The sequence below is a fragment of the Phaenicophaeus curvirostris genome, chromosome 11 (genome assembly GCF_032191515.1).
Source record: "Phaenicophaeus curvirostris isolate KB17595 chromosome 11, BPBGC_Pcur_1.0, whole genome shotgun sequence".
NCBI lineage: Eukaryota > Metazoa > Chordata > Aves > Cuculiformes > Cuculidae > Phaenicophaeus > Phaenicophaeus curvirostris.
This window is the reverse complement of record NC_091402.1, coordinates 16,864,058-16,889,687: the sequence shown is the minus strand read 5'-3', so window position 1 is coordinate 16,889,687 and position 25,630 is coordinate 16,864,058.

Genomic DNA, 25,630 nt, shown 5'->3' with positions numbered 1-25,630 from the left:
GTTGTGCTCATCCATTTTTTTCCATACATAAGTACTCATGATTCTATGATTATATACATATGCAGACATGCACAAGCAGTAATTTGGCTCAAAATGGGACATTAGTGGAGGAAGGAAACAGCATGGAAGTCTGCTTGTAAAGCCCCTTGCTCCCCGCTCTCTTCTATTGAAAGTAATTTGCAAAAGATTTTCAAAATTATAAACCAATTTTCAAATAAATGATCATGATTAATGGCATATTCCTTAAGAGGTGACAGGTCTGTAATAGATCTGCAATCCCCCTTATTAGGCAGGAACCATTAACAACAGTAGGCATCTAGAGACTACATTAAAACTAGAATAGGCTCCAGCTATGCCTCTGGAGCGGAGCAGGTCAAGTTTATGTTGCTATGGCTTCTTTACCTGTAGTAATGTTTGTAATTGGTGGCTCTTTTCTTTGAGCATCCCATTTCCAGCTTCTCTGATGGTCTCTCCTGGACCTGCACTGGCTTTGGTGCAAGGGGGAGAGGAGTAAGAGGGACTGCACAGGGCGTTTGCTGTGGAGGGCTCTGCAGCATATCTGCACCCTATGCAAAAGCTAAACCCCCCCAGCTAACCCCTCTTCAGAGACACTTGGAGATCAAGAGCAGTGCCAGTTTCTTTGATCTCTCAAAGCAGAGATTTGCTACGTGGAAATAAGCAGATGATCCAACAGTCCAAAGCACACACCTTACTGTGAAGGAGTGTAAAAGCCCACTCCAGAGATTCCCTTCACTCAGAGAAAATCCCTTCCTGACCTTACACCTTGTGAGGGGTATAATGCATTGTACATGAACAGAAGAGGCCACACAGCTGCCTGACAAATTTTGTATATCCTGCTGAGCACCAGCCCAGGGCAGAGGCCACCTAAGCCTTGCTCTCTCCTGCACATACTTTGAGTACGATGCTGTGAATTTGGTGTATTGACAAATAGCTGAAGTGTTTTAATTTGGTAGGTCACATCTTTTTTTTTGTTTGTTTGTTTTTTACCCATATTTTGCATCTAACACCATAAGTCTGCCAGCTGCTGGGCAGTGCCAGGGCACACTGTGCTCTTGTGAGGTCCATTGCTGCTGTGTTGGTTTGCATCTGGACCACGCTGCTACGGGAATGAGAGCGAGGAAATGGGCACTGCAAGAAAAGTTGTTGATTAGTGAGTTGGTCATGCTATTTCTAGGAAAAAGTGGGTTATGGGAGGTGTTTTTTTAAGGTGAAAGCCTGGCACTTTTGGGAAGTATATAGATGGTAATTTAAGATTATGTATATCCTGACTAATTACATTGATCCTGGCTGTAGCTGTCTTTTGTAGTTCTCACCTTAAAATGCACTATAAAGTTGCTATTCACTGTTAAACAGATGCTATATACTTTCCCAGTAGTGGCTACATTTCTTTTTTTTTTGTTTTACTGAAGGGGAAATAATTGGTATATCTTTGAATGAAGAATGCTTGAGGATCGTGATGGGAGATATTAGCTAGGGAACAGCAAAATATTTTCGTCTATTCCGTGTTGTTGGTGTTTTGATTAAACAGACTAATATTTTGGAGTCTGTCACTTAGCATGAACAGCAGGGTATTTTGTTATCAGGTAATTCCCTGCCTACAGTGGCTACAGAAATGGCTGTATGTAAATCATGCAGTTGTTAATACTTCAGTATAGAAGGCAGATGCGGCCGCTAATTGCAGAGCACGGGTTACTTGATGAAATCACAACAACTTATCAGCCCTTGTCAGGTCACTGGGGTTCTCTCACCAACCTTCTGCTGGGCAGAATGCCACGCCTGACAGGGCGAGGGTTATCTTCATCCTCTCTGCTGCCCTTGGAGATGAATCCTGGGGTGCTGATGGGCTGGGATAGCAGCGTGGCCAACCCTCAGCTGTCCTTGCGGGGAGGAAGCGCAGGCAGCACCAGCACAGTCAGCAAACAGCCGTGCAGGCAGCACACGCAGCGCGCTCCTCAAATATTTACCCTTTGTTTCAATCCTGACCTCTTTGCCCCTCAAGATAAATAATTTAGTGTGGAAGCCTTGAAGGTTAATCTTGCATTTGTTTAATGTTACAGGACACTTGGCTCACTTACAGCTAAAAGCCCTGCGTGCTGGTTGTTAGTTTATTTAAGCCAAGTGCCATTTTCTTCACCATCTTCTCTTTGAATTGCTGAAAGGAAGGAAGGAGGAAGAAAGCAGGGGGAAAGAAGAGTTATCTGTATGCAGCTTTTAGCTCCTGCTGCAAACTCCATCAGGAGCAGCACCCTGGGGAAGCGTCGATCTGAGTGCCTCAGCCCAGCCAGGCATGTCATCCACCAGTCGATCAGAGAGGCTGGCTCTAAGCGCCGGTGCGAAAAAGGGAGAAAAGCAGGGGATCTGACATCCCTGGCACACCGACTGTGAAAGAGATGCCTGCCTTTGCCCAAATCTGACAGCGATTGCTGGTGTGCCAAAAAAACTGAGACAGCATGATGGGGGCAAGGAGGGGGAAGAGGTGAGGAAGAATGGCTTTGCCCTCATTGCTAAGATGTTTTTTTCTCTCCTTTGTCTGAAAGCATCAAGTGGTCCTTTCCAGGAGACCTCTGCAGTATTTGTGGAAAGCTAACGCAGAGGGGAGGGTGGCTGAGAGAGCTGCAGGGTCTGTTCTACCTTGCTTGAAAGATGTTCCTAGTTAATTTCCAGCAGGCCAGGCAAAACCAATTGGGAGATTTGCAGGTGGTTTGACGCTTTAGGGCTCAGCATCTCTTCCTATTGCCAAAGCCAGCAATGAGTGAACATCCAGGAGCTTCCAGGCTTTAGTAGAGGCAGAGGCCAACCTGTTCCCCAAGAATTTCACACTGATGGATGCTAAGTGAGTTGTAAACTTACTTGACAGTGACTTGCGGGGGCTGAAGAAAACATTTCAGCATCATCCTTCTCTTTGCTTCTCATTTCTGGAGATGCGCAAAACCAAATGCACAGTCCTTCCTGAGACTCTTGTCAGTGCATCTACACTCTTCAGACATATGGGCAAAGCAACTAGAAAAAAGAGCCAAGCACGTGGAACTGACTGACAACAACTGAAGATTGTTTGGCTTTTACAGTGCAGCCCACCGTTTTGGATAAACCCCATGGTGCTAGCTGATCCCTCCCAGCTGGGGCTTATAGCCAGTAGCTCACAATGTGGGCAGATTCCAAGATTTCCTAACGATGTATCTTCATGCATTCAAGAGCAGACCTATTTGAATAGCAGGCAATGAGGAAGTCAGTTTTTCTGATCCTAATGGTAAAGCCCAGTGGCAACGTTACTATCAGATTATGGCCCCAAGCTGCTCTTCCATGTTCTGACTGAACAAACCTCCCTTGTAGCCTCAGCTTGTGCCTCACTAGCTCTCAATAGCCTTTTTGGCACGCTCTGAATTTGTCTAGATGTGCTCCTCACCTCTTGCAATGATAGCTACCCTCATCCACCACCTCAGAGTATCTTGTTAACTCCCTTCCCACCACTGTTTTTAAAGGCCTCCTAAGAAGAAATGGCTCTGATTCCTCTAAAGCAAATAACCCCTACATTTGGTAACATTAGGACCAGCTAGGGAAGAGGAGAAGTATCGGAGGATGCTGGCAGTGTGATCACACGCTAGCACAGTCACATTTTCACCTGCTCATGTGGTCCAGCACAGCTGTGACTTACTGGTAATTACTTGCTTGTAGCTGCTGCAAGACTCCTAGTTTTAAAAGCCATCTGCTTACCTCGAGGTCCCTGTTGTGTGATCTTTCATTTGGAGTTCACCTCTACAGTTTATGGCGGTTTCCAGGATAATGGTCCAGCTGGAGACCCTCTTGACTCCATCCTGTGCTGACTTTTTTGCCTTATAAAGGACATTTTGCATCTTTCAATGAGTTGGAGTTTAATGTAGTCTGTCAGGATTTGACCCAAAAGGAATAACCACGTGCCACTGCTGGGGGACTTGAACGTCTGGGTGTTCATTTGTGCAATCCAAATCTCCTCAGGTAGAGATGTGATCAGAATGACCTTTCCCATGAGCTTCAAGTGCTTCAGTATTAAATGGGAAATAGCACAAGATCAATGTGCCTCGTGGCTTTTCAATGCCTTAGTCTGAACCAGGAGAGACAGTAATAAGAAAAAGTCAGGATAATTTCATAAAAGGTGTGTGGTTTTTCTTTTCTCCTTTGAAAAACGATTCTCAGATGTGTTCAGAGTGGTGAATAGACTTAGTTTTGTTCAAGGCAGTAATTCAGCTTAATTCTGATTTCATTTTTGTTCTTGTTGGCATGCACTTGTTAGGATACAAGCATGGGATCTCCAGGAAGAGGCTTGGGGCATCTAAGTCTAACCCCTGCCTGAGTTGCTTTCTGCAGGAACCTCTCATGTCATGGAAGAGCAGTCTCTAGGCTTTGGCATCTAATGCTGAAGCAGGCAGAATAACTCCCCTTCTCAGGTTTCCCCTCCACTTACCTGCTGCTTGGAAGTGCCTTGCATCTGTAAGCAGTCTCCGGAGGATGGATAACCTAGGGAAATAGAGTATTGCAATCAGTGGCTGTTTAATAAATCCTTTAATGTTGGAAGAGGTTTGAGGTGAAGATTTTTCAAGGGCAGCTGGGAATTCACAACCATGAGCTGTGTCTAGCTCTCCAGACATTTGAACACATGCACATGGATGTGTTCTTCAGACTCTTTCATGTCAGCCTTTATATACCTCTTCCAAGATTTAACGCTTTAAATCATGGCAAACACTTTCACAATCTAAACATCTCCCATCAAACTGGCACTTGCTCTCATAACATCCTGCCACCTACCTTGGTGTGCCTATTGCTGCCAACCTTTTGGCAAACTCTTAGCTTTTGTACTAGGACAAGGTGATTGACATCGCATTGTGTGTCTTGATAAAGGAGAAATGCACCATTTAGAGAGATAAAAATTTACATCAGTGTTACCCGAACAAATATGATCTGCCAACTGCCTTTACCCTTTTTTGTTTTCTCATATTTAAAAAAAATATATCAAACTATGAGGCTGTACTAGGTAAAGGAGGCAGCTAATTCTCCTAACAAGCCTCTTGTGGAGAGAAGTGCCATGCAGCCCAGCTCTGGACATGGGACTGGAAATGTGTACAGGATTAGGAGCGTATCTGGTGGGCCAGATTCCCCAAAGCAAATTAATGACTATTACAAAAGGAGGATTTTCTTTCTGAGGCTAGAAATGCATCCTTAAGCCTGGAGGGGGAAAAGAAAAAAAAAAGCTAGGAGAGTTCAGAACTCAATGGGAAAGTTCAAACGATTGTGGTTTTTTTTTTCAATTGGAGTTCAGAAGAGAGGGTTTTAAGCATGCGTGTGTGTTTCTATACAACTCTCTTCATTCTTCCAGCTCTGCTTTTCCTTATTGATCTCACCATAACATGATCTCCCTCTCATATAGCTGAGGAAAAATAACTGAGAGCAAAGTTTTGTAGATACGCTCCTGAGTGAGTGTTAGCCTTGTCCTAGATGGGCCACAAAGCAGCATAGATGCCAAGTGCTGTTGAGTGCTGTCCCACGGCAGCTTTGGAGCAGCTGTATGAATGCACATGTTGGGGTTGGGGCTGCTCAGCAGAGCAGTGAAACATGCCCAGCTTCCCTTCATCCCATTTTGCTTTTCCGTTAATAATCTGAGAGTGGAGTTCTCGGGGAGCAATAGGACTTGCTGGGGATGCCAGTTGGGATTGTGCACCCGTGTTGAGGCACAAGCAGGCTGTGATTGTGCCACATTTGAGCATGGCTCTAGGGCATCCGTGCAGGAGACCTGCACTGTCCACCGCCTCTCCCAGCTCCCAGCCTGTACAGCATCCTGGTCTCTATTTACTAAGAGCTTTGGGATCATCTGCAACGACGGTGTGCAAGCAATTATCATTGAAGCTAGGGTAGAAAGCGGAGGGCTTGGTTTTTTCGGATCCAGGGCTGTTTGCTCAGCTGCATATGTATCACTGCTAATTATTAAGAAATTTATTATGATGCTTTATGTGTTCGGGTGCTTGTTTACCTTTCTCTAAAGCCTCCAGCTTTAGTTGCTCTTGCAGGAGGATTTTTGATCCTCAGCAGGATGACAGGTGATTCTCAATGCTTCATTGAGGGGTAGGGAAGCAGGATAGCTTTGGCAGTTTAGGACTTACCTATTTAATTTCATTTCCTTTCCTCCCAAGGAAAGAGATTTTTTCAAGTTCCCTGGAAGAGCACGGGTCTATAAAATGAGACCTGCTGAGCCTACAGGACGTCTGCTCTGCCTTTTTGATGTGTCCCTCACCCTAACTATTTTAATCATGAATCCCTGTGTTCAAGGGGCTTCTCTCATCTCTAAATCCAGCTTGAAGTGCTGGAGCAGAGGGAGATGGTTGGTGCCGAGAGGCTTACTGAAGGCCAGGGGAAGGTGGGGGATTAATGGAAGAGATTTGTTCACACAGACAGTTACGAAAAGTGGAGTTGAAGCTTTGCAAGTGCTATGTGAGGATGGGTGATTAGACCCTGCTGGGACTTACGGCTTGGATCAGGGCAGGTGTGGCTGGCAGTAAACAGAAAATTTGTGAGCTTGAAATTAAAATGGGCTCCTTATGGGGGAAAAGCCTTGAAAGCTGCTCACTTCTGCCCCAGCCCTGCTGCAGCTCACCAAGGAAGCAGGAGCAGGAAAGGTTTTTTTTGCTCAGGAGCTTATGTGCTGCTTCTGCTGGATCATTTCAGTGATGTCCTGGTGAGGAATGGGTGGCATTAAAATAATCTCCATGGCAACAACTGTGGAGGGCACTGATGGAGTGGTTAGGACAAGGATATGGGTGTCAGGACTCCTGGTTTCTATTTTCGGGACTCATCTTGGACAAATAGCTCAATGTCTGTAATGTGGCATTTACCATCCTATCCCCTCATGAAGCTGTTAGAGCTTGAGGATTAAAGGTGTTTGCTGGCAGGGCAGGTAAGCAGCTCTTGGAACTACCACTTATGCCCATGGGCTTGGGATCCAGAGATGGGCAAGATAGGCTCTGAGGGACTCCATCGAAGCTAGAAGTCTCCAAGGGAGGAAAGAAAGCCAGGAGTCTAGAGCTGGGATGTGGGAAGGCTTTGTTGTCTAAGGGCAGTGGCCCTTAGTGTCTGTGCTTGCAGCAAAATACATCTGCAATGTGAACAGAAGTGGCAAATACCCTGTGCTGATGGTGTGGAGAGAGGGGCTGAAACTCTCACTGTCTTTCCTGTAGACTCATTTCTGGATCCTGTGTAGGGCAGCAGGACCCAAAAGGCACCTCTCTGTGTGCATGTGAAAGCCGAAATCAGGAGGCAGCAGGATGCTCAGCTCAGCCCATGGGCAGCAGCTACAATCCTGGGGCCAGGGTGCCCTGCTGCAGGCAGAACTGTATTTAATGATGAGGTGTCTTCTTCCCTCATTCTTCTCTCACTCACTTGCCTGGTGTCTTGCCAGTGCCTTTTCCCTGATTTGAATGGATCTAACTGGCTTGGCCTTGCCAGAGAGCTCAGAGCCTTTGTGGCTGCGAGGCGACATTATGCAGGAGGGATGGGATAATTTCATGCAAGTTTACATACATCTGCATTCCAAATCGGCTCCAATTTGTGCATTTGTCAAAACCAGCATGCTGGTATTTCTCAAAAATTTTGCTAGTTCTTGCTTTCTCTTAACCTCTTATGTGCAAAGCAGAGAAGCTCCTCTGTCCCTCAGGCAAAAGTGGAGCTCACATGCTGAAGTCACCTGCCTGTCCCAGTGGCTGGAGGGGTACCCTTTGATAAGCTCTCAGCTGGATACAGAAAGATGGTTTCTGGGCTCTCCCATCGGGGTTGCTCCACTCTGAAGCAAGGAAAGGGCTATGGCCATCCCTGCTTCATCACTTACAGGAACATATGGTACAAATTGCAGCTGCAGCAGAGCCCAAGCACCCCATGCAGTGAGGAAGGTGATGCCGACTGCTCCCTGAATTTCTACATCCTGCTCTATCTTAGTCATTTACAACACAGCAACCAGGGGATTAATTGGGCAGAAATTTGTTGAGTAGCAGCAAATAATTTCAGCTGATCCTTTGTAAGCAGGTGGTGTTTAGTGGCAGCTTGCCTTGTCTTTGTTTTATTGATGTGAAGGTGCTGCAGATTTGTTGGGATCAAAAAAAAAAAAAGAAAGAAATGAAAAAAAATTAGCAGAGCAGACAGATCTGGGGGACCTTGGAGCTCGTGCAAATGCCTTGTCTGAGTCTCTCCCTTTAGGAGTCGTGAAGTGAAACGTGATATAATTTTCTGGTTGTGACTTTGCTGGGGAACAATCCTGCAATGAGGGAAGCTGCATGGGAAAGGTGTGATGCAAAAAGAGATGAGGTTCAGTCACATCACGCAAGTACCTTCAAATCTGAAGCCTGCTGTGAACACACACCCTCTTTGAGCTTAAAGGTGGAGGGGTGGCTAGTCCAGGGCTGCTGTGCTGCTTGTTGTTTGCAAACAGAAAGCCTGCGCTTCCCTAACCAGAGCTTAATCAAGAATTTACCAAGAATTAAGTCATTCTTGTGGGGTACCAGGGTGTGGAGGCTGTCTCAGGAAGCCTGGCCACCCCAGAATTGTGGGCATCCTTATTTGAGATGTGGAGTTCAGTAAGGAAGCATATGAGCCTAGTCAGGCATCAAAAATCCTTTGGGGTCAGCTCTGCTCAGGTGGCACCGTGAGCTTGCTGAAGAGCTCATCTGACAGGGAAGGAGGTGGAAAGACAGCCAGCAAAGCAATGGGACTAGTTGGAGCTCTGTTCACAGGAAAAATTGTTTTGACTGGTAAAAAAAATAAACCAATCTATCATTGTAGGGTGGCTACCACTGCAGGGGCTGGGTACTGGCGATGAGGAAAAAAACAGACATGCAGAGACTACTCATTAGTTTTTATTTACCAGACTGTAATCCTAAGCATTAAAAAATAAAATAGAAGTTGGCCAGTTCTCTGTAAACAGTGGTTTGGGAGGGATAAGAACTGCCTTTCCTTTCGGGCCAGGAAACACAGAAAAAGAGATCTGCTATCTCTTCCTCTAGAGAGTGGAGCTGAAACGGCGTGCCTCCTTTTTCCCCTCGTTGCAGCAATGCTCTGATTATTGTGGTGATTGCGTCAATCCATAAGAATTTTAAGAAAAATACCTTTTGATTAGTCACCCCAGCCTAGTGCAAGAAAACTATGTCTTCCTCTGTCAGCTGGATAAGCCTCAGTCCACTGAGAGAGGGAGGTGATCTGTGGAGCCAGCCCCAGGGCTTAGGGTAGAGCTGGGTTTGCTGCAAACCACCCAAGAAAGGGGTAAGCATTGGGACAAGAAAAAAAGGTGAGTGCAAAGAGGAACACAAACTATACAGGTGATAGCAGCGGCACGTTCAGGTACTGTGCTCTAACGGAGCCTTCTCTAGGAAGAAAGCTGCATGATGCAAGTAAGTGTTGGCATTTACCAAAGCCTTTCCTACATGCCCTCCAGTCACACATGCCATTTCTTCTTCACTGTCCTCCGGTGTGCTGAAGCCATCCTTTCATATGTCTGACCAGTAATTAATTAGAAAGGGATCAAAGCTGATAATGTCCTGTGATTCCTTCTTTCTCATCATTTTGTTCAGTAATCCTTTTAATGCTAGCATCTTGAGGTGTGGACAGTGGTGGGGGAAGCAGCAGAGGAAGGGAAGCCTGGGCTGTGGTGTGCTGGCAGAGCTCAGCTATGTGATGCCAGAGCATCCTCTGCTTCCAACGGTGTCTCCCAAGGGAGGCATCCCAAACCAGGGGGCGGGGGGAAGAATTTATGTGTGGAGAGGACAGGGCTGTGGTGGGGGGCATTGTAGCAAGGATGGGACAGATGGCAGAATCCCCTCATTGTGACAGATTTTAGTTTCACCTCAAGGTCTCTGTTGAGCACCGCCAGCATTTCCACTGTGGTCACAAAAGACTTCACAGCCAGGTCTCTGCAATGACCCTAGTTAGGAGGTCTTTGATTTACCTCCAGCTCCATGCCATCTTCCCTGTGGTAGCAGTGAGGACACTTGACTAGTGCTCCCTGTCACTGTATGACCTGGAGAGAGGCACTACCATCCAAGGAGGTCTGATGTCTGCAGTGATCCCGGTGCTGGCAGCACAGGGAAGGTGGGGAAAAAAAGCCCTGTGTGTGGGGGCAGGTGAGAGGACTTGTCAACGTGTAGAGTGCAGAGCTGCTGGTGAGTTTGGGTGCATAGGAGGAGTGTGGCCAGACACGGTGGATTTGGGGCTGGTTGGAAGATGAGAAAGCCAGTATTTGATGCACTAGTGACAGCTGTAATAGCCCTAGACTTCCATATGAATTAGAACACGAGTGCCGCTAACACTGACTTTCCTTTCTTGCCAGGTCAGGAGGAAAATGGAGGGTGTTGCCAGTCTGCACAACAAACTGCCTAGGCGTTGAGAAAGCCCAGTGCTGCCAGCACCACATCAACCTCCAATCTACTGGAAAGTCTTTCACGTTCCACAGCCCAACAGCCTCATCTCCCTCCGACTCAAGCTCTTTAAATACTTTCTTCCTAGACAGCTGGAAGAGATGTGAACCTGCTGATTACAGGGACTAAGTGGGTCTGAAGGGCCCTTTGTTTGATCAGAGCCATGGTTATTACCCCTGACAGACACAGGCAAGGAAGTCTCCAATGTGTGTTTGACTGAGTTAAGGCGCCTTTGATGCAAACTTCTCTTCATCCCATTTAAACTGCAGATCGTTTCCATTCACAGTGAGGGGAAGCTAAATAATTTAGTGCTAGACGGCAGCATTGATGCAACTGAGAAATGGGATGCCTTTACCTAGCAGGCGGCGTGGCCTTCCCTGCTTTGGAGGAGGGAGTTTTGGGAGTTGCAGCAGTTCTCTGGGCTGGGTGGAGGTTTGACAGACGGTAGCATGTCTTGATGGAACAACTAGAAAAATGCACATGACTTTATAGACTGAAAGAGGGCCATTTGCTACCACAATCTCTAAATCCCCTCTCTCTGTGTGTTTAATAACACAGATGTCTATAAAGTAAATGCCAGCTGATTATCAGAAAACATATTTGCTGAGCATGAACAACTTTGTAATAATCAAATACCACAAATAAACACTGACTACAAGGTTTTGTAACTTCAGAGATTTGGTTTATTGTATGTTGTATATTAAAATAATAAATACACATAGAGTAAACTGCACATAGAGTAAACCTTTCTGCCTCCAGATCACAGTGCAAAACCAAGGTGAGTCCCTGGAGCTGTTGGAATCTAGTGGCTCCCACCTCACTTCTGTTGGGGATGGAGGTGGAAAGCTGTTTTCTAGGTGTTCTGCATTGTGTGTTTCTTAGTTCTTCTCTCCTGTGGCTGTGGAAGGTCTTTCACAACTTACAGCATAACCACCACCCTACAGGATGGCCAGAAGCATATGTGTCCACAGCGCTCAACAGGCTTCCTCCATCTCACTCTGCAAGTGTAGTAATGTGTCTGGAGATAAACTTGGGTGTTTACCGATGTGCAAAAGCAAACTGAGGAAGCCTCTTGCAGGTTTGCAATAGTTCCCAGGTGAATGGGCATCTTCTGGACCAAATGGAGCCATTTTCTTCGAAACAGTCGTCTGTGAATCCCTTTCGTCAAGATCCCTGCGTACACAGGTAGGAGCACACGGGCTTCAGCTCACCCAGACTTTCTGCTAAACTGCAGCTCTTCTGTGGGCTTTTTTTCCTATGCATCATTTAAAATAGCACCAAGAGTTAAGCATCTGTTTTAAAATAGCTTTGTTAAAAAAAGAAAAGCTTACTCCCCATGACAATCAAAGAAAGAAATAATAACCTCTCCGCAGCACACGCTAAGTTATAGGCGAAGGGGACTGTGTGAGGAATAAATGCGGTGCCTCAGCTTGACACTTCTGACAGGGTCAAGTTTTCCCTGCACCATAATGAGGTCTTGTTAGGAAAGTGGGAGCAGTGAGTGATGCTCTTTTCTCTTGGATCTCTGTTTTTCAAGCTACCTGTGGAAGGAGTGCGGTTGGGGATGGGAAGGAAAAAAATTGACTTGTTAGATATTTCTGCCTTAAGCTTGGATGTTCTGAGGATTCAGCAATGGAGAAAGAAAAGATGGGGGCAGGGGTAGCAGGAGGCCAGGCAAACTCAGCAAACAACGCTCATCTCCACACCACACTTCCCCCTTTCTTTTTTGTACCTATCTTTGTTGGTGCCTTTGTTACATGTTTTATCTTCAGTTTCTGTGATGAGGAACCTGGGAGATATGTTAGAAAAAGCTTTGCTTTCCTGGCAGCAAGAAGGATTTGGGGGCTCTTGTGGTATTTAAGTAAATGGGGAGGGAGAAGGACTCCAAACTTTCAATCAAGCCCTGCCAGCTCTTTTCCATTTGAGAGGATCGAGGCTTGTCTTGTTAAAGGGAGAATGCGAGTGAGAATGGGCAGCATGCCAAGAGCCATTTGAGAGGCAGGTGAGACTTTCTGAAGTAAGAAATATCCATTCCATTCTAAATTGAAGTGTGTTAAATAAGGATGCTGTTTAGCGCTAATAAGGCAGGCAGTGAGCTGGAGTGCACAGCTGGGGTTACGGCTCTCGGCTAGCACAGAGGCCCCAGATTCGGATTCGGCTGTGGCTCTCGCTGTGTGCAGGGAAATGAGCTCCAGGCAGGTGTTGCCCTAGTTCCTGAGGATGCACATTGGTCAGCGAAGGCATGATTTGCTTGACTTAGCTTTTTTTTTTCTGGAGTATTTGAGCCCTAGGCTGGGAGTGATGGGACTTGTGGAGGTCAGAGCTGAGCATGCAGACGGATGGGACTGGGTTTGGATTGGGGACAATGTGGAAAGCCACGGTGATGGACTGCAGCATTTGGGCTTTCCACATAGGGATGGGGAAAAAGCTACCACAGCACCTGCTTTTTATTAGGGTTCTCTCTGCTCTCAGTCCCTAACCGTCAACAGGAGAACTGCTCTCTCTGCTTTTCTAAAAAGCTGTAACATAGAAGAACAGATGCAAATTAACACATAAATCCAGGTTGGAGGGTGTCACCGAAGGGACAGGTATTGCGTAGTAATTAAAGAGCATGAAATTCGCCGTGAGATGTTTGTTAGTGTGCTCTAAATAGCCAATTGCCGTTTCTTAAATATTCAGTAATTGCTGTAACTGGACACAGTTTGCCTTGGAATTTAATAAGACTTTACCGCAGAGTCCATTAGATCACCAGGAGGTCGGCAGGATAATTTAACTGTAGTGTCTGTTGCTCTGCCTGTTGATTGTGCTCCAGAAGCCAGTGCAGCAGCATGACTGGGCATGAGAAGGGGGCAAGAGGCATGACCTGTCTTCACTGCTCTGCTGCTAAGGGGTCAGCAGCTGCAGGAATGCTCATACCCTACAGTGCGAGGACCTTTGTCTAGCACAGAGCATCGCTCCCCAGAGCCCTCCTGTGTTTTTATACACAGAGTGGTGAAATGAGAGGTGTGGGTTCCTCAGGTTCATGCAGCTCTGCCTGAGCTGAGCCTGGGTCTCAGGTGAGCCCTGTGCTCTTGGCACACTCTGTATCATAATGTGGGAGTGTGCAACGACCCTGTGGCTGGTGTACCAGCCTTGTCCCAGAATACTGTATCCTTGAGGTCTCCTACCAAACCCTCCTATAATGTTTGTATGCAGCAGCCTTTCATATTAAGGGTGAGGAATCATACTCTGGATATTTAGCTCATGACATAGTAGAGAAAGACTCTTTGGGAAGAATTACTATTTCCATTCTCGCTGGTGTGCCGGAAAACATGAACTGCCAAATATGTGTTTCCCTGAAACAATACAGGGCCTAGGAAATTACCCATGAGAAGGGAATGATGCCTGAGCATTACTGTGCTGTGATTCAGGCTCCCAGGGCGAGGGAGGCTGGTGCCGTGCAGGGTGTCTCTGTTGGGGCTTCTGCAGGAAGGGGCCAGGGAGGCCCCCGGAGAGGACAGCTGCTATTGTTAAGTTGCTTTCAGGCTTTGTCTTGGATTATCTCCAGGATGTCCCTGGACACCTTCTGGACGCTAGCTCAACCTAGGAGCCATGCACAAAAGGCAGCAGGGATTAAACTGCATGGTCCTATGCAGACCATCCCGGCTGGCTCTGCGCTCTTGAGCATCTCCACAAGTTTTCTTGCTCTGCCTCCAGGTGTGCACCTCACACCCATGTTACATGCAGCAGAAGATATTTTTCTGGCAGGCTGCTGTGCAGCCCTTGCGTTACCTCAGATATTTTTGGTTGAAAAGTTTACTAGGCATGTTTGGCTGGTGTGTCTTGTGTGGTGTTTTGAGATCACGGGATAAAACGCACTACAGAAGGACTGGTAGCCAAAGGCTGAGCTGACTGAAAGTGCAGTCCTGGTTGCCCTTAAAATCTATGCCAGGGAGAACGGCTTTCAGACTGGAAGGAGAGAAATGCTTTTACCACAGCTCAGACCTGTCCAACCAGCTTGCAGCCCCAACCAGGATAAGACCGCTTAGGTCTATGTAATGGTTGCAACATCTCTATGCCTGGTGGTGATAAACCCTGGTTTGAGACCATTACATGCTATTTGATTTGAGATTTGTATTTCCAAGAACTGTTTCTACAATTAGGTGTTTTTGTGTTGTCTGCCTCTCCCCAGGAATGGACTCCCCCAGCCCTGCCATGGGATATTTTTGCAGAAGTTCCGGCCCTCCAAAATAGAAAAAACAGACGTGGGGGCTGAAACAACTTCAGCCACTCAGTTAATTACATTGTGCGCAAGTGAGGAACAGGCGCTTTAGAAGAGATGCTTCTTTTAATTGCAAACCAACTTTCCATGAGAATTAATTTCTTCTTCCTCCTGAACAAGATTTCATCCTGCTCTCAAAACAGCCTTTTGGATCCCACAGGCAGGATGTCATAGGATTATTTTTGCTCAGGGAGGGAAGCTTGCTGCTCCAAGAATACTTCTATCTTCCCACCGCTTGAGCTACACTTGCCTGATCTTTCAGACACATAATCTAAGCAGCCCTGCATCACTGGAGCCCAATTTAATGCCAAGCTATAAACTGAAGGATCAGAAATGCCTAGCCACAATAAAATCCTGTTCACAGATTAGGGAGTCCTGGCTGAGCAGCCCTAGAAGTTTGAACTAGGGGACCAGACTAAATTGATTTGATTCACCCAAAGGGCAGAGCTGCTACTGAAATGCATAAAATGGAGAAGGGCAGGATCTCCCATTACCATGAACCTAAACAGAGGGATAAGCCATTCAAAAGCGCAGCCTGATCTTGTCTAGCTGAAATGTCCTAAGTGCTGACTTTACTCTGTTTTCTTTCTATCCTTTTCTTTCCCTTCCCCTCCCTTTGCGCAGCTTGGGTGGTAATTTTAGGCTCTGGGCTAAAAAGAAGTAATGAGGGTCCTGGAAAGGGAATTGGCTTCTATACAAACTCCAGAGTGGCGCTGGACGAGCTGCACATCCGTTCCTTGGCATAGAACCCAGATACATTAATGCAACATAGGAACTCTTGGGAAAGGGAGGGAGTTCTCTACACTGGTGCTCTACTGGAGGAGTATCACATATATAGGACCTTACTGGGACCTCATTGTGGACAAAGAAGGGTATTGGGATGAACATCTGTTAAAAGAGAATGTATTGTGCCACCCTTCTGCCTAGTGCTTTATGGATTCTCTCCCTTTCACATGAGAAATTGGTGATGTGGAGCTTGAGCATGTGCTCATTTCATGCTCTGTGTAGCAGCTCCAGAGCGGAGGGAGAAGGGGAAGAAGGGAAACCATGCTGCAAGCCTTTGAGCCTTGAACTCATAACCCTAGGGTTGCTCATGGGGCAAGACTCTACTTAATGTAGGGGGAAAAGCACGCTCCCACGCAGCTTGCAGTGTCTCCATAGGAACACAAGCACTTTGGGAACATGGGCAATGCATCCCTTCTTCAAGAAAAGCAGTTGATGTAAGAGGACAAAGAGTGCAGCCATGATGAAAAGCCTCACACCTCAGAGTGGGATGCTCCTCTCCTGCTGCTCAGTGCAGCACTGCCTGTACCTCTCCTCTGCTGCCAAACTGTGACTGCAGCACAGCTCATGGCTGGGATGTCAGGTGTGTACAGGCTGGCTTTGGGATGCCCTAACGCAGCAGAAAAGCTGATGGATGCTGCAGATGAGTGTAATGCAGCTTAGAAATCCACAGCTCGTGGAAGATCCTGGAACAATCCTCGGTCTCTGGGAAAACATTACTATTCTAACTATTACTACTATATTACTACTATATTACTACTCTACTATTACTATTCTAACCACAGACCCTACAGCATCCTCTGTTGAATTTCTGCAACCCACAATGTGTTTGGAAATCACCCCTCTGCCTGAAGAGTTTGCAAGCAATGATGACTGGCCCTTGTTCAAAACATTAACTGTGGCTGGTAGGAGATGGTTCACCACAAGGCAGTCAGCAAAGCAGGCGATCACAATTCAGAAGTGGCTTGATCAAATTCAGGGCTGTATAAGATGTGGAACAGACTACAGGCTGGATCATATAAGCCACAAACCACATTAAAAGTATAGGAACTACAGTAGATATTGTGTTCTTACACTTAAACATGATCCTGAATGAAAGGGTTTTCCCTGCCTCCAGCCCTTCTTCCCCTGAAAAGGGATTTCTCTCTCCAGAAAATGCAATCCAGCTGCATGAAGCACCTTGGGTACCGTGAGTATCTTTGCATAACAATGTCACGTCAAACAAATTCCTGCCTGGTCCAAGTCTAGTACCTGATGTATTGTACCCCAAAATGGTTTTGGCTACCTGCCACCTCAGCAACATCTAATAGCTATGAAATTATCAATTGCAGAGGCAGCTATTAAAATGAAAGGTAATATTGGGGGGTTGAAGGAGTTGAAAATCCAACTGATCAGGTGCTGATGTGCTGGGAGAATGGAGGGAAGAGGAAGGCCAGCTGGGGACAGGTTTTATCATCCACTTCCCAAACGAGAGATGATGTCTCTCAAGTGTCATAGAAATGAGTGATGGTGTGGAAGAGCTTTCTAATTATTATTGATTGTTAATCAGCTCATTGATAATGATGGTCCACTTTGTAAGAGGCACAATTTGCTTTCCTCTAGAGAGCAGAGCACCCCTCCTTGTCTGCTACCCTGTTGTGAGCTGTGGATGCGTGTGTGGAGGGGCAGAAGGAGGAAACGGGATATTTTTGGTACTCTGCCTGATATTGAGGCACCATTATGGTTCTGGCAGCACCCGCATCCCCATGGGTGCTGTGTTGGGTCCCTTGGAGATGGGAAATCAGTACTCCCCAGCCTGTTTAAAGCAGATGTAATTAAAGCCTTCCCTGCCTGCCACAGAGCATATGGGACATGTTAAGCAGAGTAATTAAATTTTGTGAAGAGAGTCTTTGCTGGAAAGCTGGAGGGTGGGTCGGTGGGAGGCAAGGGGAGCAGTAGTGCTGCCTTACACTCGCCTTTGGGAGCGAGCACACTGCCCCTCGTCACCTTGGATCCTCATTCCAAATTGCTCCTTGCACAACAGGATGAGAAAATAATTAAGTGGTGGCAAATTTGCAATTTTTTTTACTGAGTTTGTATGTATGAAAAACTGCTGGGGAAGCTGGTCAGACTGCACAGATGAAAAAGAAGTGTATTTATGTGCGTGTGGAAAATGATGAAAAGGATTTCTGAGCAGAAAGGCAGATGTGGAGGACTGGGGAGTAGAAGGGGCAGAGAAGAAGAGAGTGGGGAGAAAAGTCTGATTCTTGTTGACATGCAAAAAAGACATGTAGTGCACATTAAATTTGCCAATTAGTGGAGTTGCAGAAGGATGGAATCTGTGTGTGAATTGCAGCCACTGTGGGAAATGGAGGGAGTGGGATCAGAGAGGCTGGAAGGCTTGGTTTGCATGGTTCAGGATGGGAGGTGTCTTTTCTTTACCAGGTGGAACTTCCGTTTTGGCAGCCTTTTACACTTAAAAAGAGAAAGATGACCTCATTTAAAAAAAATAATAGAAGAGTCAAATACTAAGTTTAAAATGAATTCCTTCCAGGATGAGTAAGTTATTTGTAGTTGTCCCACATTGAGATTGTTTTAATTTTCTTCCCCCCAAAAATGAGATTTGCCTCAAATCTAAGCTTACGAATCATATCGTTTCTTTATCCACATCTTTTGGTTCACCTTTTAAATCTGGTATTCATCCCACATGGTGTTTGTGCAACTCTCAGAAAGGAGCCAGTTCTCATAAACACCCAGTTCCACGCAGTGATGATTGTAGAGATTATTAATACACGGAATGGGTTTATCTCTTCCTGAGGACACATCTATAATAACCCACCCTTTTCCCTTCGTTCAAGATGCTAGTAGAGAAAATTGTGGGTTGGGAAGCCTGGAAAGTGGTGACAGACCACCGACCTTTCTGAAAGGATTGCTGGCTCTGAAGATTTCATTGGAGGCAGCAGCCAGGGAAGGGGGTGGTTTTGCTTCTGCACTGGTGGGGCACTGCGTTCCCTGTTCAGAGCAAGCGTGTGGTGGCTTTCACATAGCATAAGGCAGCTGTGTTTGAAGAAGTGCTCCCTAATTACCCTCCTGCTTGACGAGAGTGACAGCCCATTGTGCTGGCCCCAGCTGTATAGCTGCTGGTCTCCTGCCATCCCTCGCAAACTGAACTGGGCAGTGGGATGCGTGTTCCTCTGGCAGCCCCTTCTCCCTGCAATGAGGCACTGCACCCCTTGTATGTTACAGCAGCCTCGACTAGCAAAGCCCAAGGCTTTTCTGTGTGACACCGTACCTCTGTAAGTATTTTGGGTTGTGAAACGTAGCAGAGAGATACAAGGAAAGGGAGAAGGAGTTGGACTGGGGCTTTGCTTTGGGTAAATCTTCTTGTAGTGTTGAGTTCTCAGAACTGCTGAGGTGTGGAAAAATATATCCATGGCAGCAATGTTTATTTGGTGCATTGGAAAAAATGCTCTGTCAGCTTGTCCATGGGATCCAGCATGACCTCAGCTAGCCCAGAGAGATGAATTCACAACATATAGGGAAAACCCTTCTTTTATCCTATTCTGATGAGTAAAAGATTCTGATTCTCCCTATGCTGATGAGGGAGGGGCAGGGCTTTAAGTGAGCGAGTGATGCTGGAAAGAGGGGTCACAGCAACTGTTTACAAAATTAACTCTGTCTGGCTTCATATTTGCTTAACATCTGCCTCAGTATGTGCACCACTCCTTTTCTGGAGATCCCTTGTTTCAGTTGGAGAGGGTGGCTGTGACTGGCAGTGTGGATCTCCCACAATCACCCCCAGTCCTCCTCCTGTCAAAATGGTTTTTCATTAAGGATGAGATGTGTACACCTCAAAAGTACTGAGCCAAAAAACCCCAGCAGCATTTTTGCACAGTGGAAAGTTCAGAATGTTTCAGTGTTCTTTTCCCCTCATTTCTAGTTAGAAGTTATAGATTGCAGGCTCCCCACAAGTCATTAAAACTCTTACATGTAGCATTGATTCTTCCAAAATACTGTCTTCCCCAAAGGGTTTGCTCATCTTTTGGAAATGTTTCCCTTGGTAGTTTCTCTTGTCCCACATGGAAGCTGTTCCTTTATCTAATTGCTTATCAAGAGCAAAGCTTTCCCTGCACCACATCTCAGCTTGCTGGGTTATGGTTTAAGACTGTCAGACTTGTAAGTCTGCATAATGGTTCATGCTTTAGAGATCGAGGATGAAGGAATTCGGATCTTAGGTGCTTCTCCAAACTTCCTGGCCTCCAGAGACCAACTGAGTCAGTGTGCATAGGTACCCTTGGCCATCCTTGGGCTACAAAAGGGATCAAACCCCATAGTCCTGCCTGGAAGCCCTGGTCTCCAGTGCCATAGTCAGATAAGCTCTGCCACATGTTGGGAAAATCCAGGTGCAGTTTGGGAGCTGGCTTTGCAAGAATGCTGCACTTACATGCAGAGAGGGGCAGGGACTCACAGTGACCAGAAAGTTGTTCTTACTGTCCCACTCCAGCAGCACATGTGTGTATCTGGGAATGATGGTAAAGGCTGTCAGATGTCTCCTGGCTGTGGCAATGCACTCAGCGAGTGAAAGACACCGTCCCCTGATCTCTCTATTCGCAACTCTATCAGAATTAAGGGTATCAGTAGCGCTTTGTATGTAGCATGTCCACATCTGATGGTGCTGTGTCACCTTCGTACTTTCTGGCAGCTCCGCTTTGTGCAGTATCCTTCCAGCAGTGGGGGCTGCAGGACCCTGCCAGCTCAGGGAAAGACTCCTTTGTTTCATCTGCAGATTGGAAAGATGAAGAGAGTGTTTTTAATTCATATGTGCCTCCTACTGTGTGCTCAGGAGGATGGAGCTGCAAGTATCACCAGGCTGTGGGCCATTGCCCTGCTGTGCCAAAAAATGCATGAAGGAAGCACGGATGGGAAGGATGTAATGGGGAGAGCTACCTTGGATATGGTTATATAGCACAGGCAAATGCCTTTTCTTCAAAGGGGCCTGAGATGGTGCTGCTTGCGGTATCTACATCTGCAGGGCTCCTGGTTTCTCCTTTGCTTGGCTTGGATAGCAAAAACTTAATTTACAACTTGCTTTGCAGCATCCCAGCTTGGCAACTGCATCAGTGAGAGAGAGAGGGAGAGTGAAGAAGAAATATGTAACTAGGTCAGTCTGCTCCACATTACAGCTTCATCCTTTACCCAGGGAGGAGTTGTGGTCTTTGCCTGCCTCTTGCTGTTCCCATTCAGTCACTTGATGGGGTTCCTAGCTACTTTGAGCCTGCAACCTTCAGATCAAGACATTTTCTTCTTCTTTTTTATTTTTTTTTTTTGTTTCCTTAACTTGGCTTCCACGTTCGAGGCTGCTTCTTTCAACCTGTGTTCAGAGGCTCACAGTGGAAGAAACCTTTTGCTGTATTTAATTGTAAAAGTTCCTTCCCTATAAAAGTCTTGGCAAACTGGGCTGGCTCAGTGGTTAGCGCTTTGCTCTCCTCCTCGTAGGGGCAAAGTTCAGTTACTTAGCGCAAGGCTGCTTGTTCGCTTGTCCAAGAAGGAGTTTTTAATCACAGTAGGACTGGATGGTTTGGCTTATTCACAGCAGGGCTCCAATGCCAATTGCTGATAGGTTTCTTGTTCAAATATTGCTTGGATCATTAGTGAAGGTTTAACTGTTTTGTGCCTGATGTATGAGGAACTGATGGCTCAGCCTGTTTGCTGGTGGGTGGATATGCCTGTTCTGTAAATGCATGCACCCCATGAACACCAGGTGATTTCCTATTCCCCTCTTTGCACCCTGTTTATGTTATGTTTATGTTATTTGCCACACACCAAGGCGTGCATGGCAGGGAGGAGGAGGTCAAGCCCATGCAGGTGTCTTTGAAGGCTGAGGGATGCAGGTAGGGAATGGTGCATCAACTGTGTTCATCCAGAGGAAGAGACCATCCTGACTCCTTTATCCCTCAGCACAATCCCCCATGGACAGACGAGCAGAGCTGTCCTACTGCAAACCTTTCCCATCTCCTTTATGTCAAGCCCTCATCCCCCAGCACTTGGACTAGCCCCTCCACTATGCACCTTCCCTCCCTCGTGGTGATCCCCACTGATGCCTTCTTGCCTTGTCACCCTTTTCTTCTGCCTCTTTGGACCGAAGCTGGAGAGACAAAGTTGCACAGTGAGGCTGCTTTAACTGGCTTTGGAAACACTGCTAGTTTGGTGTCATTAATACTATCGCTATGAAAGTAAATAGAGGTGGCACATATGGGCCATTAGTAAGCAGCATGTTAATTATGGCGAGGTGCTGCATTACTCACTTTGTGCTAGATCCTGCCCTCTGGCAAGCAGCACTGTCACCATGCTGTCCTCCCTGCAAACAGGAGGACTGGAGATGGGTGCCGCGGGCAGAGTGCGTCCTCAAGTCAGCTTGTATAAATACCTGTGCCTGTGCAGGGAAGCTTTTTCTTTCACTGGGACTGGATCTGTGAGCAAAAGACAGTGAAAGTTGGGGTGAGGCACCAGGGATCACGTGGAAGAGGGGCCCTTCTTGTCAAATATTAGTGAACATTTAACAAAACAAAAGTGATTTTTTTCTTGTTATTAATGAATCTTGTACAACTCAGGTTCAGACAGTATTTGCAAACCACAGGGAGAAAAAGATTTAAAAACAACAACAACAGAAGAGCATTAGCAGGAAATAATCTCATCAGCCCCAACTCTCCAGCAGCGCTGAAGACAGGAAAATGATGCCTTTTTATTAGCCTTATTGTCTTTAATTAAAGCATTCAGCAGAACCCTCTGATAATGGACTGCAAGTGAGGTCGGCAGCATTTGTAATAGCACAATACAGGGTTCAATTAAGTTGTACTTTCGTAGCTTTTCAACTCCAGTTTAAACAAGCTAGCAATACAAATAGAATTATTACCTTTCCAAGCTGGGGAAAAAGAGGGGGGCACAGGGGCTGGGGAAGACAAATCACTTGTTGCTGTATAACTGATGCTACAAAACCGCAACCTGTTTCCCCACAGCATTTTCATGTGTTCAGCCAGCTCCTTGGGTCCCCCCATCATCACCACCCCAACAGGCTGCCTGTAATTTAGCTGCGATACTGCAGCCATTAGGTGTGTCTTTCTATACCACATATTCCTATCACTGTGGGTAACCACTGCAGGTTTCCTAAACCTGAACCTTTAAAAATATATTTTTGATGGTTGCAGTACCTAAAGAACTCCAAACAAACAGAGGATCAGAGACGGCAGAAGAAAAGATCAGAGGTCCAGGAATAACCATTTGAGCTGGAAGACTGTGGATGATTGACAAGCAGTTGATATTTGCTGCTCCTTTTTTTCTCTGCTCTTTTGAATTATTGGTCATAAAATACCCTGCAGTTGCACTCTTCCTGTGTCAGAGAGAGAGCGAAGCCAAGTAAAGACCCACATGGCTAACACTTAACTTTATCTTCACCATTAAGTAATGCTAAATTAGAATGAAATCGCTCTGGTAATACAGGCGACAGCTATATGAAGACCAATTGAATTCCCTATGATCAGTGCCATTAAAAGGAGCTCACTGGCAGAATTCATGATGATGGGACACTTACTGTGTGTATAACTCATGTGCACACGGGAAACTCATGGTAAATCTGGCCAGTGTTTTATGTCATGCTTTAAAAAAAAAAAAAAAGTGGCGTTTAAAGCTTCTGTTCAGATTCTCATCTTTCCAGCCCTGATGTGAATTTGCAATGGCTTAATTGCACTGTGAATGGAAAGCAGGGGCTTTACTGAGGCTTCTGGACAGAGGTGCTGGGTGTTTCCATCTCTCATGTTGACGTTGCCTGGGCTGTGCAGCTGTTTGCTGCCACCCAGAGATGCTCCATCGTGGCCTGGGGCAGGAGCTGTTGCTGGCGGGACTGTGTATAGAAAAGAGGATTGAAGTGTACTTCATCTCAGACACAGCTGTCGCTATAGTGACAGCAGGACTATGTCACTTGCTGCTTCCATCCTGTCAAACTAAACAGTTTTTGGATGGGAGTCTATGCCTATGTAGCTTTAGTGCATGGGTTTTCCTTGCCAGGATCTGGGGCTTGCAGGGATATTGTTAATTTCTCTGTGTTTGTGATACAAGAAGGTGCTATGGGGAAGGTAAAATCAAGGTCTTCTTCCCAGTGCTGACTACCATACTGCTGTACCCCATGCTGGCACACTTTGTCACACAAGGACGTTACCCTCTGCATACGAGCAAGAATTACGATTTTGACGTAATTACCTTCTGCTTCCTCACAGCCCAGTTGTACCTGAAAACAGTTCATTTTGTGTGTTTTTACAGTCTCTCATGTAGTGCAGCTATCCGCTGTTAAACAGCTGTTCAGCTCCACCCTAGAAAAATAGCTTCAATAAAGTGCATTTCCCATACAGGTCATATATTGGTTAATTCATCCTTTTGGGAGAACTTCCAGACAGGAAATGTGGAGGCAGAGGAAGCTGTCCCAGCAGAGCACAACAACTGTTAAATTAAATCCAACCCTGGCTCCCACTACCTGCCATTGTTACTCATATAAAAAGAGAAAGCAAAGGGCCAAGCTTGGTCAGGGCTGTGTCACTACCACTGCCGAGTGCTCCATCTTGTGGGGTAGCTGTTGACGTCTTTTTCCTGGAGAAGGTGAGTGAAGTTTTATATAGTAACTTAACTTCTGTAATTCAATAGCCAGTACAACTCAATTTTTTTGCTTTATTTGGTTAAGGGCATTGCCATACCTATGCTATGTTCTGCCTGAGGTGTGAATGGCAGGTGAAGGGGTTCCTTGATGTGTCCAGCCCCCTTCTTTCATGATGCTGAAGTCTTGTGGTAAAGGGAAAACACGTTGGAGCTGTATACAAGCTGAATCGACCTCCGGTAGATTTTACATTTCGAGGAGGTACAAAAGGGACTTCCCCTGACTGTTCCCCTTGGTTCATGGAGTCCACCAAACCTGTTTGGGCTTGTGGATACAATTTCGTATGGTTGTGGCAGAAGTCAATTCTGTGCAGACCCAGTCTGTTGTGTGCTCCACGTAGTTTTGCTATTATTGCACCCTGACTGTTACTGAGACAATTTCTTGCCTATTAAAATGCAGTTACAGCCTGGAAAGCGATAGTGTAAGAATGGCTTATCAGTGCTCCATAGCCATTTGCTCTAATCATCCATACCAAAGGCTTGAGAATGCTCCCACAGAAGCCAATAAGACTTTTACCATTGACTTCAAAGGCAGCAGAGAGCAATTTAGCTGCTGCCACCAGACAAAGCAGGTTAGGCTACAGCTGGTACTTCCACAGCTAACTTGGCTCAGAAATCCTGACAATCTAAATGTATTTTTGCTACATGGAATGTTTAAAAATAGACAAGACAAAGTAGCAGGGAAAACAGATTGCTGGGAATATTCTTTCCCTGGTAGGAGAAATGGACTAGCTGAACCTAGCAGGGCTTTTCCATCTTCAATGTGTATGAGTCTATGATTTTTGTCAGCAAACTAAGCACTTCTGAGCTGGAGGCAGCACAGAAAGCCGCTAAAAGCAATTTAGAGGTGCTGGTATCATAATTTTTCAATCCAAGAGTAACTTCTGGTTTTGCATATATTGTAGGGCTCTGGAAGATTCCCCTGAATACAGTGAGATATAGTGTCTAAGCGGAGGCGATCCCATGGACATGAATCATAAAACATACTAACGTGAATGTCTCGATAGTGCTGTCCTCCCAGTTGCCCCATGGGAGGAGGATATTGAGTGCACAACCTTGGAGAAGATCAAAGAAGCATCTACAGCTAATAAATCAACAATAATGGGTGACTTTTCCTGCCCACATATAAGCAGGCCAATGATGTTTAGTGAATCAATGTCTTGATACGCTAAATTATCCTTGAAACAGTTACTTTGAAGGTGTACAAGACAAGGGTTTATTTTCGATTCTGCATTGAGTAACATGGAGGCTGTGGTTCAGGACAAACAGCTTCCTCTGAACTAGCAATTATAGTCTAGCTTTGTTTGTCCTCCTCACGGACTGCATCAAAAGTTGGTCTGGAACTCTGATCTTTGGAAAGGAGAAGATAAAAAGTTTGGAGTAATAAATGAGACTCGAAGTCAAACCTCTCAGACTACATATGAAGGCAGTTTACTCATCCCACCTATATTCCCAGAGGAAAGCA